The following is a 14847-nucleotide window of genomic DNA, read 5'->3' on the forward strand; positions in this document are numbered from 1 at the left end:
AGCAGAGGGAAGCTGAGGCGTCGCTCAGATCTCCAGGGATCGCCTTCAGGATGTTGTGTTGGTAACCTGGCAACAAGCGAGCGGGTGACATCACGCGCGGCGGCGGCTACCAGATAACATCGGCGAGCCCTCCCCGTGGAGGCCACAGCCAAACGCTCAGTGTCCGAGGCGCAGAGACACTCCTTTAAAGTGACACGTCCAATTAGGCTTCTCGTTCGTAGGACACGGATTGCTCCGAGCATGAAATGTCACGGCGCCACTGCTGAAGGGCTTCATTGTGCATCTCACAGACAGTCTGAAGGCTCTGAGAGAAAACTCATAGTAACCATTAGATCCTGGGAGAGCCAGTTTTGCAAGAAGAATTAAATATTTTGCACAATAGGTGCAAAAAACAAAACAAAACATGGAAATGCTTTGGATTCTCCTAAAAACATCTGTCGCTGCAAAGGAGCGGGACGGACAAACGCATTCCTTTAAATCTGCGATGCTGATCATAAAAAAGAATTTCTGTCGAAACAGGCAGGGCTCTTGTTGATTCATGTCCGAGCATCGTTCTCAGCTCGGCACGCAGCAGCTGAGGCAAAACAACCAAAATAATAATAATTACATCTGAAATATTGATCACCTTCCAGCTACATTTCACAGAGGAGTAAAAATAGAAGAACATCTCAGGAACTCAGATGAACTGAAGCAGCTGCACAAAAACACTGTGGTGGTTGAGGTTTAAAGAAAATATTCAATCTGTCAAAATATACACGGCTCCAACAAACAATGAGGGTAAATAAACCCTCTGTCGGAGCGTTCCCTTTTACAGCGAATACCAGAGATCAATAAAGACTCTTTGTAGCAGGGAGACCTCATAAATGTGCACATCTTCCAGCTGCATCTTCATCCTCCAGGGTCAAAAACGATGATGACGACTCCAACAGCAGCTTAAGTGATTTTTTAAAATTATGAACAACAAAAACCTTCGTTTTATTTTGTTTAAACACAACAGCTCTCCACAAAGACACGTTCTGTATGTACACAGAACACCTAAAACATTAAATGAGACCCCCCCAGTGACAGGACCAGGAGCCATCATGGACCAGTTTGCGGCCTCTGTCCTGGCTGCTAATGATGGAGACGTTCGCCCTTGAAATCTCAGTTAATAAGCAGCTCTGCCACGACGGCCGTGATTAGATCATCCGGAGCTGTCACATCTCATGCCGAGGAGGATGCCACCAGACAAAACCGGGAGGCTGCTGCGCCTCCTCTTCTCACACATGTAAACAGACACACTCCTCCTCCTTCTCCTCCAGGAGGCCAGGGTTGATCTTTGGTAGCAGCTTTTTAACCAGGATCAGAAAGCTGCACTAAAACCCAAAAAGAAAGCTGACACTGATACACCACGGAGCCCCCTCCTCCTCCTCCTCCCCCCTCCACACAGGGAGGACACATGAGACAAACACCTTTTCAGAAGAAGCAGCCCCCGGGCGAGGAAGACGCTGACTTTAAGACAGGATTTCCAGCTCGTACTGTAACAAACGAGTATGAATCCTCTCCCTGGGGGGAGGCACTCGGAGGGGCAGCATGAAATAAACAACTGTACCAGCGTTCCCCCCACCACCCCACCCTGAAGCCTGCTGGTCATCTGAGTGTGACTGGAGATCAGTGTGATGGATGGATGGGCAGACAGCTGCTAGTCACCTCCCCCCAACCCCCGTCACTCACCGGTCAACTGCATTCTCCTAAATCTGCCTTTAGACCGGGACATGAGAGGACAAAAATAAATAAAAAACCTGCAGGACTCTCGTCTTTTAACCCCCCCAGTACAGACTATTTTCCTCCAACGTGACCCCCCCCCCCCACCCCCATTGGGAACCCTCCCATGTGAGAGCGTGGACGTCGCCTTGAGAAGATAAATCCTCCTGCTGCAGAAAGGAGCTCTGGCGTGCAGGAGGAGCGATCGGCAGCTCAGATAGTGTCTGACCCCTGCGACCCCGTCAGGAGCTCCGGGACGACAAATCTGATGCCAGCTCAGTGAAAACCAGCAGAACTCTGCTCCGCTCTTTGTCTTGTTTGAAATTCAAAGGTGCCGGCTGCAGAGCTGGTGCACATAATGAATAATCAGACCGTCAGCCAAGGTGAGAGTTTAACCTTCCTGGTGTCATCGTTGTTTTCGTCCCTGCAGGAGGAGGCTGGTGCACGTGCTGTCGTGAAAGCTGACGGTCCAGCCTCTCCTGCAGCTGGATTCCCCTCCTCCATGTAGAAACACGTGTCACACAACGTAAAACACTCCAGAAACGTGACAATCGTCCTGGGGAAAGTAGAACTCTTTACAGCTCATTACGCTCACTGCTTTGTAACTCGACTGTAATTTAGTTTGAACGCTGTAATCCCATCAGGATGTTACCGTATCACCCTCCGAACGCTGGATGAATCACTTCCAGGGAAAAAGGAAGTAGACTCCTTTTCGCAGTGGTTTCGAGCTCCCTCGCTGTAAAACACACACCTGGACAAACTGATATTGGGTTTTAAGTTACCGAGGGCATGGCTTGTGCTGCTGAGGCAGCGTTCTGTTCAGACTGTCACAGCGAACGGCGATGGATGGGCTCCGACGCTCCTACATCTGCAACGCAACACTTCCTGACGGGCACCGGAGCACTGAACGGAAACGAAATGAAGCAGCGTTCACTCACTTCAGGGCTACACGGCTTAAAGTGGCAGTTCAGGGCCTCACTGCAAAAACAGTCCCTCATTTATCATGGGGGTCTGTACCCTGAAGCCCTGCGAAAAGTGAAAAATCGCGAAGTAGGAATAGTAGTACAAGTATATATAAATAAAGGTGTTTTAAACCCTTCTCCCACTCTTTCAATATTCTGAACAATGTTTCTAAATGCTCTAAAAGAGCACGGTGTCGTGATTTCTGGTCTCCGCCTCGGCTGCTCTCGGTCACGCCCGCTTCTCCGCAGCAGAGCAGAGATCAGCTGATCAGCTGCAAGTGGGAGCTCCGGAGCTGTGGGCTGCACAAAGGTACAGCAGGTGCTAAATAATTAAAAATAATTTATTTTCAATTTAAAAAAATCAGTGCTCACACGGCTCATCCATCAAACAGCCAATTGTATGGCATGTCCAATCTTATTTTGAAAAACCAGCGATAGAGCGAGTCTGCAAAAACGAATGGCGACGTATTCCTAGATGTGACCAAATTTTCTTATTTTGAGAAAGAATCTGCCAGTGGGGTGAGCAAAAGTTGCTTGGCTGGAATTCTTAAAACTGGCAAATAAATCTATTACTGTGTGCCTTTCAACTAAATTGTCCAAAATGAAAGAAAATGGCACTTCTTACAAGCAAAGGTTGCTTTCCTTAAGGAATATTTTCTTAGAACGAGTGTTGACCTCTTCATTAATCTGATTTTAAGATTTTTTTTTTTGCTTCATTTAAGAAGATTTCTCTTATAACAAGGAAAGAGATTGAGAATTATAAACTCTTGAACAGCTGATTTTAAGAATTATATGCTTATTTTAGAGTTTTAGACCTTAATTTAAGGTATGCTTAATTTCATTAAGTTGACTTTAGATGTTTTATGTGTCATTTAAGAAAAGTTGTCTTATAACAAGGATTGAGACGCTGATATATATATATAATTTTTACCCACAGTGAAGTTATATACAAATAATACAGTATCTAAACTGTTGTGCATTGTTCTTTGAATGATCTCAGGTGTAATAGTTTAAATTGAACTCTTTCTAAGAGTGCAGCTGTTTAATATTAAAACAACACCAACTTTAGTCCTCAGATCAAGGCAGATTTGGGGATTTTTTTAATTTTATGTTATGTGTTCTGTTCAGAACCTTTGTTTCAAATGGATGGATATATATATATATATATATATATATATAAGGATGTTAGCTACTTCCTGCTTCGTTTGTGTCATATGAGAAGAAACTTTAAGTTTTTATCCACCAAAGAAAATGGTCAGCAAATGAACCATGCACAAAAAATATTCACAAGCTACAGATAAACGGAGCAAGAATTCCTGCTTTAAAAGCAGAGATTATATCATCATTTCTAAAATTCTGTATGTTTATTTAGAAATGTCAGGATTTTCTGCTCACTGACACAATCACTAGACATATAAGCACCGGAGGTCGACTGACATCGTTTTTTTTATAAGTAAATTAACAGCAAATTAAAAGTGGAGTTGTCATTGAACAAATGTACAAAGGTTTAATTTAAATAGATATGTTTTACAACCCTTAAAAGAACATTTATTAATAAAATATAGAAGAGCTAAACTGTGAGCGACATTAAGCTGCTGCTTTTTATTTTCCTACTTCATAACATCTGGATGTTTCTGGATCGTTCTCATTAGGAGCCATTTTTCTTAGTTTTTCAGCTCGTAACTCGTTCCTCAGTTTCTGTTCTATTTCAACAATTCATGTCTCAAAACGTTCAGCTCGTTCAGGTCATTCCTGCTGGGACTTCTGGTATTTGAGCAACTTTTTTCTTTTTGAAGAATTTATCGTTGTCGGCCATGTTCTTATCAAAGAAAATACAATACAACTTTATTTATAAAGCACTTTAAAAACACCAAAATGAATGGAGCTCTCGCACCCTTCAAACTTTTTCAGCTGTTTATAACCATTTACTGCTCATTTTAGCTTTCGCTCTGCTTCAGCTTTATTCAGCTTTCTTTTTTGGCTATTTTCAGCTTTTTTAGCTATTGCATCTACATTTTAGCTGATGTTAGCAGGAAATGACATTTCTCTAGTTTATTTATAGTTAGTTCCAGATTGTGAATTTGTAGTAAAGAGCAGTGGTGCACATTTCCAGTACTCCACTAACAGCTAATAGTAGAACTAATTATTTGTTAAGCAGATTAGCGTTTTCATTAACTTTGGAAACCGTTAGCACAGTTTGCTTCTGCTAAAAGGTTTTGCCAACTTTAAGAACTCTAACAAAAGTCACAAGCTTGGTCTTGTCTGTTGTTGTGGGCGTGTCTTGAAGTCAGTTAGACATGCGATTGGCTTACTACTTGTACACGTGGCCAGACGTGATTGGTCGATGCAGCTTTAACTGGAAAGAGACAAAGACGTGATGCAGACTGATAGTCGTCTTAGTGGTTAGCGGATTAGCATTCGCTTCCGCTAACTGTTGTACCTGTTTACTGGTTTAGCATTAGCAAAGCTATTTTTTTTACTTAATGAAATATGGAAGCCAACTTTTGGTCAGTTGAACCCACCACTGGTAAAGAGCAACATGTTACCAATCCAAACCTACGCCCGGTGCCATAGAACATGCTGAGTCCAGGTTGTTAGCAGAAAAAGGAATATAAGATATTAAATGGGCCTAATAACAGTTTATTTGATCAATTTACATGTTTGGACGTTAAATATATACATTTGAATGTTTTCACAGCAGTTTTTGATTACTTCCATGATTGTTCAGATGTAATTTTAAATTTGCCAGCAGCCTTTTTGGTAAACCTTAAATTAAATAGATTGAGTGTATACAGTAAATTGTCTGGGTTTAATAAAAAGGTGGAAAATATTTTCAATATGGTGCCTCCGAAAACCCAGAAAGAGGCTCAAATGTTGTAAACATCCTTGAGTTTTTGAGAGTTTTTCCCCTGTTCACCCTCAGGGGTGCCAGTCATTGACTTCAGGCAGACCCCCGACACCTCCAACCTTTTTTTTAATCCCATCTCTGCAATTAATGATGGCAGCAATCCACACGGGTCCTGGTTTCAAATGTCTGTTAACTCATTAGTCCATTCAGAATAAATGATATTTCGTCAAACCAAGATTTTGCAAGAAGCTACCCTCGACAGGTAAGGTACTGATTGTTAAGCTTTTCACTGAACTCCACTTAAAAAGATCTGAATTGTCCCTTTATGTAAAGCAGTTAATAAATAAGACTTGTTCTTTGTGATATTTTTGGCACGTTAAAGCAGAATTCAGAGTTTAAACGTGCGATAATGAGCTCTTACGTTAAATCATGGCGGCTTTTTGCTCTAAATGGCCAACAGAACGCCTCTTAATCAGAACCGGAGCTGATTGGACTCCACTGTGTCAACCTCCGGAGCCCATCAGCTACAAAAATTTGGCTGCTCTGCAGGGGAGGAGGAAATACTTCTGTTCAGTTTAGCAGCAAAAAAATAAATGCAACAATAGAAATGTTCCAATATTTCACGTTCTAGGTCCAGACTTCAAAACTGCTAAAAAATAATCAAATGTTTGATTTTGTTTTGAGGTTTCTCAGTGAGAGAAAGCCTCATCTGTGATTGTGTTTTATAAGAATCAGCTTCAGCCTCATTTATAAACAAAACGAAGGGAAGAAAAGCACATCTGATCTGAAACTCTCTTCTCATTTAAAGCGCAATGCGTCTTTCAAAAATAAAAATAAAAGATCCAGTACATTTTTCTCATGCACATTTTTAATGAACTGCAGCTGAGCTTTTCAAAAGACATTTTTGTCACAACGTCTCCACGTCTGACAACCTTTGCTGAATCCTGAGCAGCATTGTGCTTACAGAAAATTACAGACCACCCTTTCCTTGCTTTTCCACGCACCGGACCCCCGTGGGGAAAATCACAGGCAGTTCTGCCCTCCATTATTTCACAGATATATAGGAAGGCCAATCAAGCTTTTATAATCAGAATATGCTAATTCCTTCTGCTCCTTGTGTCAACATTTCAGGGCCTGTATTTGGACCTTAGAACAACATGGGTCGGTCAGATATTTTGGAGGATGTGGAAAAGTAAAATAATTTAACCAAGTAAAACGCAGCTCAGAGGGGTGCCTGACTTTAATTTGGGATCGAACTCGTGCTTGTGACAAGAAGGCGCTGCGAGGGAACCATGTGTTGGTCTGAAGTGGAGAGATTTAATTTTATAATTCAAATGTTGCAAAGAAGCTGTTTACTGATTCTCAGCTGCAGCTTGCATGTTTTTAGTCAGATGAGTGGGCTGTCAGCTTTTGTGAAGGGAACAAAAAGAGAAGAATACTAATTTTAAAATTACTTCTTGTGCATCTAAACCTGATAAACACAAAAACCTTAAATTCAGAGTGCTCAAGAACAAACAAGTGATGGAGATGAAAAGAAATATAGCACAGTTACAAAAACACACAAACATGCAATCTAATGAACAAGCAGTACTCTGATGTCCCCCGTCTATGAGGTATTTGAGCAGTGAATGTTTTGTAGTTTTGGAGATGAGTGTTTTTCTGGACTGGAGTTGAACAGAGAATGCACGTAAACCTGAATGTTTTTTTGGTGCAAGATATTAGAGGGGAGGAGTTACACTGTGGAGAAGAACAGAGGGAGGTTTTTATTCACCACCAGGTGCAATGGTGGAGCCAGAGGGTGGCTAACATTAGAGTTGCGTTCTGGCCCAAAAAATCTGACTCAGCCCGGCCCCAGCCCGTAGACATCATTTCCAAACCCGACCCCACCCGATGAATTAACAGTAATTACAGGTCCAAACCAGAACACCCACCCCCCTCACCCCAATATTTTTAATTAAACTTTGACTTCTTATATAGTTATTAATGATGGGCAGATGCATGTGGCTGAGTAAAAGGGGGCAGAAGATCGGAGCTGAGGGGGTGTTTGTCCTTTAATGGGCGTCAAAGCACATTATATCCCTGCTTCCTGCATTCTGCATTATTCAGACATGGACCCTGCTCTGACATGTCTGCAGGATATTTTGGGATCTCACCTGTTTGGGTTGTCGGTCGCACGCGTCCGCTGAGTGCAGCGGCTGAACGTCCATTTGGGTTTTGATGGATTGCTGCCTGGCAGGAGTCCCATCTGAGGCTTAACTGAACGTTTTTTTTTTTTACCTCTTTCAAGGCCGGTCAGCGCGCGGTCAAATGGCCTCGTGCAGCTGGTGATTGTTTGGCAAGCCATGTTGCCATATTATTTGGATTGTCAGCCACATGCATCCGCTGACTCAATCAAAGCTCGACACTGACCCGGCCCGCCCATCCAGCACAATATTATGGCCCGGCCCAGCTCAAATTCGGGTTGGGCGGGACCGGGCTTCGGGCCCGGGCTAGAAATGACAGCTCTAACCCCCACAGATTAGAGCTGCATTCGAACCTAAAAAAAATCTGACTCGGCCCAGTCTGAACCCATATCATTTTTTCCAAGCCCAACCCAAAACCGATCAAGTAATTGTAATTAGAGGCCCAACCCCCACCCCACCCCCAACAAACAAACAAACAACCAAATTTTTAAAATAAAGCTTTTACTGCTTTTGTAAGCAAATCAGTTTGACATGATAGTTTTAAAAGCATGTTTCAAAGAAAGAAAGATATATTTGTTGTTTATTAACAAGAGTCAACGGATTATTAGAGTTATTATAATTCTATAATTATTATAGTTATTAATGGTCAGCGGATGATCCGGTTGTCCATCTGTAACATCCATCCATCCACCCGCTTCTTCCATTTTGGGTCACGGGGGTCGCAGGTGCCCATGTCCAGCAATCACTGCGTGAGGGGCGGGATACACTCCTGGACAGGTCGCAAGTCCATCACAGGGCCACATAGAGACAAACGAGACAAACAACCATTCACTCTCTCACTCACACCCAGGGACAATTTAGAGTTATCAATCAGTCTAACATGCATGTTTTTGGTCTGTGGGAGGAAACCGGAGTACCTGGAGAAAACCCATGCAAGCACAGAGAGAACATGCAACCTCCACCCAGGAAGGACCCCCAGACCAGGATTTGAAACGGCAACCTTCTCGCTGAGAGGCAGCAGCTCTACCAGTTGCGCCACCGTGCTGCCCTCCATCTGTAACAACCTTCCCCCAAAATTAAAGTCAAAAGGGGGATTAATTACATAAAACACTAATTAAGTCATGGACAGTGCCTGGAGCTGACAGCGCAAAAAACTTATATTGGTTGAGGTGTAGGAATAATCAACTACAGTAAACAGAAAATAATTTACCTGCACAGGCAAAAAGCTCTAAAAAATAAACTAATAATTGAATGGCCACGAAGGATAACATTTAAGGCAGTTAACACAATTTAATCAAGCCATCAGTTATGCCCCACAAACCCCCCAATGCTTCATGCCACAACATATCAATAACAACACATGAAGTCTCACAAACCCCATAATAAAAAACAACAACTAGTTGATCAAGCTTTCAGTCCAACTATCCTCTTTGAAGAAAAGTTTGTTTTGAAGTAGGATGAGGGAAACGCCCACTCAATGTAGGCTTCGGCGTGCCAAAATAATATGGCATTAGCTCCAGGGCTATTAAATTAAAGTTGACCAACAAGTTGGTCAATGGATCATTACGACCCATATATTGTGTATAAGGACTAATACAAAATATAACTTTGTCACATTTAACTTTTTAGTTTTGACTCCTTATATTTTAATCTTCACTTGAACCGATGTATGCCATTGTCCCAGAATGCATTGTTCTGGTGTCACAAACAGCAACATTGTATAGCATAGAGACATAACATATTAAGGCCAACTTGTGCAGGAGATCCCTTCATCAAAAAGTAAAGGCACTTTTTACACACTACCAAAAGTATTTTTTTTCCCCCAGCTTTACGTCATTCTTTAAAAACCAATAATAACCATCAACAAAGAACTGGATACTGATTTTGGATTAAATCAGTTACGAAGTTGGGGATGCTTGCAGAAACTGTCTGAACCACCGTGTTTCATCATGTGGTTAATGAATGACATAAAGAGGAGCACACGAATTTCAAACAGAAGGAGTCCAAGAATACAGTCTTGTGGAATCCCATTTGCAATGCTCATTTTGTCTGGTACTTTTTTCTACCAGAATCAGGAAATTGACCACCACTAAGATACAGTAAGTGGAAACCAGTAACTCTTAAACAGAGCAAACCATTTTCCTGACCAAAGGAGCAGACTGGTGAGTCCCCTGTGACTTCTGCCTGTGCTTCATGAAGTTTCACATGCTTTGAAGCAACTGGCACAATGACCCAGATTAACCAACGCTCTGCTGCTGGCGCCACAGCTCCGACTTCAGCACACAGCCGCAGGCTTCAACACTTCATCTGTTCTGTTTTGTTTCAGTCATTTCAGCAAAAGTTCATTAAAAGTAATCCACATATAAATGAACAAGCCAAACGCCCCCAAAGGTGCGGAGACACACAGATCTCAACAGCGACCTTTGTTTTTCTGTCTTCATCATCCAGGGACATAATCCCTGTTTGGCTCCGCAGCTGGCATGCAACTGAGTCACGCGTCAGCCCTGATTAGAAGCAACAGTGGTCCGCGGGCCCCATTTCCTCTGCCGGAGCCAGAAGTGGAAAAGGCCGGGGCCACCACGTTCAGTCCGCCGCTGTGACCTTGATGGGGTATGATAGAGAGGAAGCGACACGTTTCGCAATGCCACACAATATCTGTAACCTTCCACTTCCCCACAGCGCACGCCAGAGCTATTGAGCTGTGACGCACACACACACACACATACACATGCACACCATGTCAACTTTGCCCTCCTGTTATTTGAAGCGCTCTCCTTGCTCATGTCATCCTTCTCTCCTTGCGTTTCGTCTCAGACTTCCTAATTCATCTTAATTCTAACGTTTCCCTTTCATCTTCAACCATCAAACTAATTCTGAAGACAAAATAAGTGTCGCTTTAGGAGATAAAGCCTAAAATAAATTGAAACATAAAGAAAATGGGATGTAATCTAATGCTCCACGCTACTTAATACTATTAGCAGCCGTAATTTGTAATATTATTTTGGAAATCAGAACGTGTGCGCGCTGTTAGATTTGTTGTTGCTGTCACAGCAGTAAAGCCCTTTTCCTTTCTGCTAAGCCTTCCAGAAGCCTTAAACTTGATCACAAGCAGCAGTGAAGGCAGATGTCTTGTGAGTGAGATCATAGCAACATGAGTGTGGCGAGTAAGGCACCCAGGGCCCCAAAAATAGCTGCTGAACAATGAGGATCAAACCGTGGCTCCAACACAAAGTGTCAAAATAGAACTGAGAGCTAATGACAACACGCAGATGTGTCTCGAAAAATTAGAATATCGTTAATATTTTCTGTCAATCATTTCAGAAAGTGACGCGTTTATTATATAGATTCATTACACACAGAGTGAAATATTTCAAGCCTTTATTTCTTGTCATTTTGAAGACTATGGCTATACTGAAAGAATATATATATATATATATATATATATATATATATATATATATATATAATGAGTTTCACACTGAAATGATTGACAAAACAATATTGAACGTTTTCCCGATGTTGTAATTCTCTGAGATGCACCTGCACACACACTGTGCTGTTAAGCTGCAGGAATCATAGTAACACGATTAAGGAGAGTCTGGATGCAAACTGTGCCAACGCAGTGCACAGTTCATCCTGCAAAGATCATCCTAACAACAACAACAACACAGTCATTTAAACTCCAGATCTGCATAAAGTTCATCCCACAGAACCACCTCCTGATTTGGAAAGTCAAGTGTCCCACTAAGAAATTCAACATATTTTAAATAAGGCGAGCAGCTGGGATGCAAACAGCTGTAAACAGATGTGGTGGTTCATATTCCTCACATTTTACATGAAAACAAGCTTTGCTTTTTGCCGTTTCTTTCCAGGGGGAGAGAAAATGTAACGGGTTTCGGTCAAAGTGGAATTTGCAAATGGAGGTGCAGGAAGGGCGGCAGCACTCCTGAGCTGAGCAGCAGCACAACCTTGGGGCCCCTCCCCTCAGATTGATACTAAATTAATGTAATTATGGAGGTGCTGTGATCACATTCACTTTCCTAAATAACAGAGAAATGAACACGCCAGTGAATGAAAGGCAGCATCCAGATTATGCGTTACATCAAATCACTAAACAATACATGATGATTGAATAAATCCCCCCCCACACACACTCCCCTCTGTTTATTCAAAATAATCCATTCAGAGCAGACAGGGTTGTAAATTACCTGCTACAAGCTGTAATTTGGCCCCCAGCTCCTCCTCTGTGGTCAGACCTCCTCACCTGCTCCCATCAGACCTTCACTCCTCATCACGCCCAGACGTTTGCTTCTGATTCACAACTTTGTAGATTTATGAATAATCGTCCGTCTAACGGATGAAATGAAGGCAGTCTTTGTTGAACATGATGCCCACCCCCCCCCCATCACCACCACCCTCCTTTCTCCTCCTTCCTTTCCCTGATCTTTAAACTGGCTGCTCCTCTGGCACACAACACGAAGACCCTCTCAATAATAAATAGGCAACCTCCAGCATTTTAGCAGACAGACCGACAGACAGACAGACAGGGGCTCTGCCTGCTGCAGGACTCACCACCTAAACTTAATTTCTGCTTTAAAAAAACATGTAAAATACGCATCCAGGAGGCAGAAACCAAACAAAAGCTTGAGCATTTTCCATATTTCTCCTAGGCTGGGGGGGCGGGGGGGGGGGGGGGGGTGATGTGGTGAATGTTGCCCTATCAGGGCACCTCATCCAGCAGCTAAAACCACAGAACGTCTGTTTGAACCAGTCACCTTTGAATAAATGTTCACCGGAACAGCCCCCCCCCCCCCCTTCCCACACACCTCCTAGAATAGAGAAAGACAGATTAAAAATCCACATCAAGGATTATTTTGTGGATTCCTGCAGCTGAACGCTTCACCTCCATCCCTGTATACATGTTTAATTAATATGTGTGTGTCCCCCCAGCACCGTCCGTGTGGGGGTCTGTGCGTGTGGGAGGTGTGCGGGCCGCTTACCTGAGCATCATCCAGCCAGCCGACACATGGACGCGCGGAAAGGCTCGGAATATTCCTGCAGCGCGAGGAAAAAGTCCCAGTTTGAGCGGAGCTGACTGCGTCAGATGGATGTCCTCTGCCTGTCTGTCTGTCTGACTGTCTGTCTGTCTGTCTGACTATCTCCAGGGGGGAGGATGGGGGACGGTCTCCTTATGTGGAGGTGCTGCTGTCGATGGAGGAGTAGGCAGGGAAGCCCGGAGCTCCTCTCTCTGTGCAGACAAAGATGCTTTCTCTCCTCCGCCGCACTGAGGAGGAGGAGGAGGAGGAGGAGGGGGGCAGCATCAGCATCAGCAGCAGAGCCGTCAGCCCCTCCCGCTCCTCCCTCTGACACTTGGAGGTACTAGTTTAGCAGGTAGCTCCGGGTTGAGGGTGCGGTCAGCTGCTGAGGAGCCCTGCTCCTCAAAGCAACATGGAGGACATTTAACCACATGCTCCTTCTGCTGAAGTGTCCTTCAGCAAACCACTGTCAGCCTGTTGCACTTTGGAGCCGGGAAGTTTTTAACCTTTTTCTTTCTGGATTTATTCCAGGTGTTTTGTTAAAATGAACATTTTTTTATATATTCTCTAATCTTCTGACATTTCTTCGAGATTTCAACTAAACCTCTTGTTGTTTGGAGCATTTATTTTCAGACCAAGTTCAAGTTCAAGTCAACTTTATCGTCATTTCCATCACACGTGGTACATGAAGTGGAACAAAATTATGTACTCAGGATCTCAGTTACATCCAAAAATGTCAAAATATAAAGTATAAAAAGAAACAACTAAATATTAATAATATAAAACAATATGACGTAACAACAGCAGCATGAACATGAGTCTGTGGTGAGCAGATGGATGTATGGGGTGTAGGTGTGTTTGCTCTGTCTGAAATCCATGATTATCTCCTTTGTCTTCTTCACGTTGATGTGAAGGTTGTTCTTCCTGCACCAGCTCTCCAGGTGTTCCACCTCCTGCCTGTAGCTGGACTTATCATTGTTTGTGATGCATCCAACCACCGCTGTATCATCTGCAAACTTTACAATGTGACGGATGGGTAGGTGCACAGTCATATGTGAGCAGCGTGAACAGAAGCGGGCTCAACACACAGCCGTGAGGGGAGCCAGTGCTGAGGGTTGTGGTGGAGGAGGAGAAGTTGTGGATCCTCACAGACTGCGGTCTGTTGGTTAAGAAGTCCAGAACCCAGTGCAGCTTAGTCCTAGTGTGAGTAGTTTGTCCATCAGGGTTTGGGGGATCAAGGTGTTGAAAGCAGACGTGAAGTCCACAAAGAGCATACGGACGTGGGTCTTCTGTTGATCGATGATATGTGTACTGCTGAGGGTCCTCACTGATGTGGATGGTTGTTTTGATGTGGGTCATGACCAGTTTTTTAAAGCATTAAGCGACTATCGGGGTGAGGGCTACTGGCTGGTAGTCATTCAGACCAGTCACTGTAGAGCTCTTTGGGACTGGGATGATGGTTGCAGTCTTCAGGCAGGTGGGAACTTTTGCCAGGGTAAGTGAGGTGTTAAATATGTCTGCCAGCACCTCGCAGAGCTGATCGGCACAGTCTTCAGCACCTTCCCCGGGATCCAACAATTTTCAGTCAGTTCATCTGGACAGTTTATTTTTTTGCTGAAACGTTTCACCTTCCATCCAGAAGGCTTCATCAGTCAAGGAAACACACAACAAAAAACTGATTCTTCCCCCAAACAGCTTACTCCAAAGTGAAACAAACCAGTTACTGATTGATGGTATACCTGGATTATTGAGCATGGACTTTTTTGCTTCCCCGGTATGTTATCTGGACCAGTTGCTTCGTGCAGATTAATCCTCCTGAAAGTACTCCTCACTTCTGCTCAGGCCACGCTGAGAAACTTTTCTTCTGGTGGTGAGGTGAGTCTGGTGCTGGGTGGTCTGTTCGGGTCTTCAAAGTGTGTGTAGAACTTGTTGAGGGCATCAAGCAGTGATGGGTCCCTAGTGCATTGTGCACCCCTGCTTTTGATGCATTTAATGTCCCTCCACATGCTCTGTGGGCCCTATGAGGAAAAATTTCCCTGGATCTTCTGGGCAAATGTAGCTTTGGCCCTTTTAAT

The 14847-nt window shown here is 43.5% G+C and overlaps 1 protein-coding gene across 1 annotated transcript in view; it reads right to left on the minus strand.

The window, feature by feature from the left end:
- The window catches only part of LOC119420900 (neurexin-2), a 267108-nt gene extending 254089 nt beyond the window's left edge, over positions 1-13019 (minus strand). Inside the window, exon 1 of the mRNA XM_037688319.1 lies at positions 12737-13019. The gene's annotated coding sequence lies outside the window, so the exon portion shown is untranslated. The remainder of the gene's footprint in view (positions 1-12736) is intronic.
- Between the last annotated feature and the right edge of the window lie 1828 nt (positions 13020-14847).

This window comes from Nematolebias whitei, chromosome 14 (genome assembly GCF_014905685.2).
Source record: "Nematolebias whitei isolate Nwh7 chromosome 14, NemWhi1, whole genome shotgun sequence".
NCBI lineage: Eukaryota > Metazoa > Chordata > Actinopteri > Cyprinodontiformes > Rivulidae > Nematolebias > Nematolebias whitei.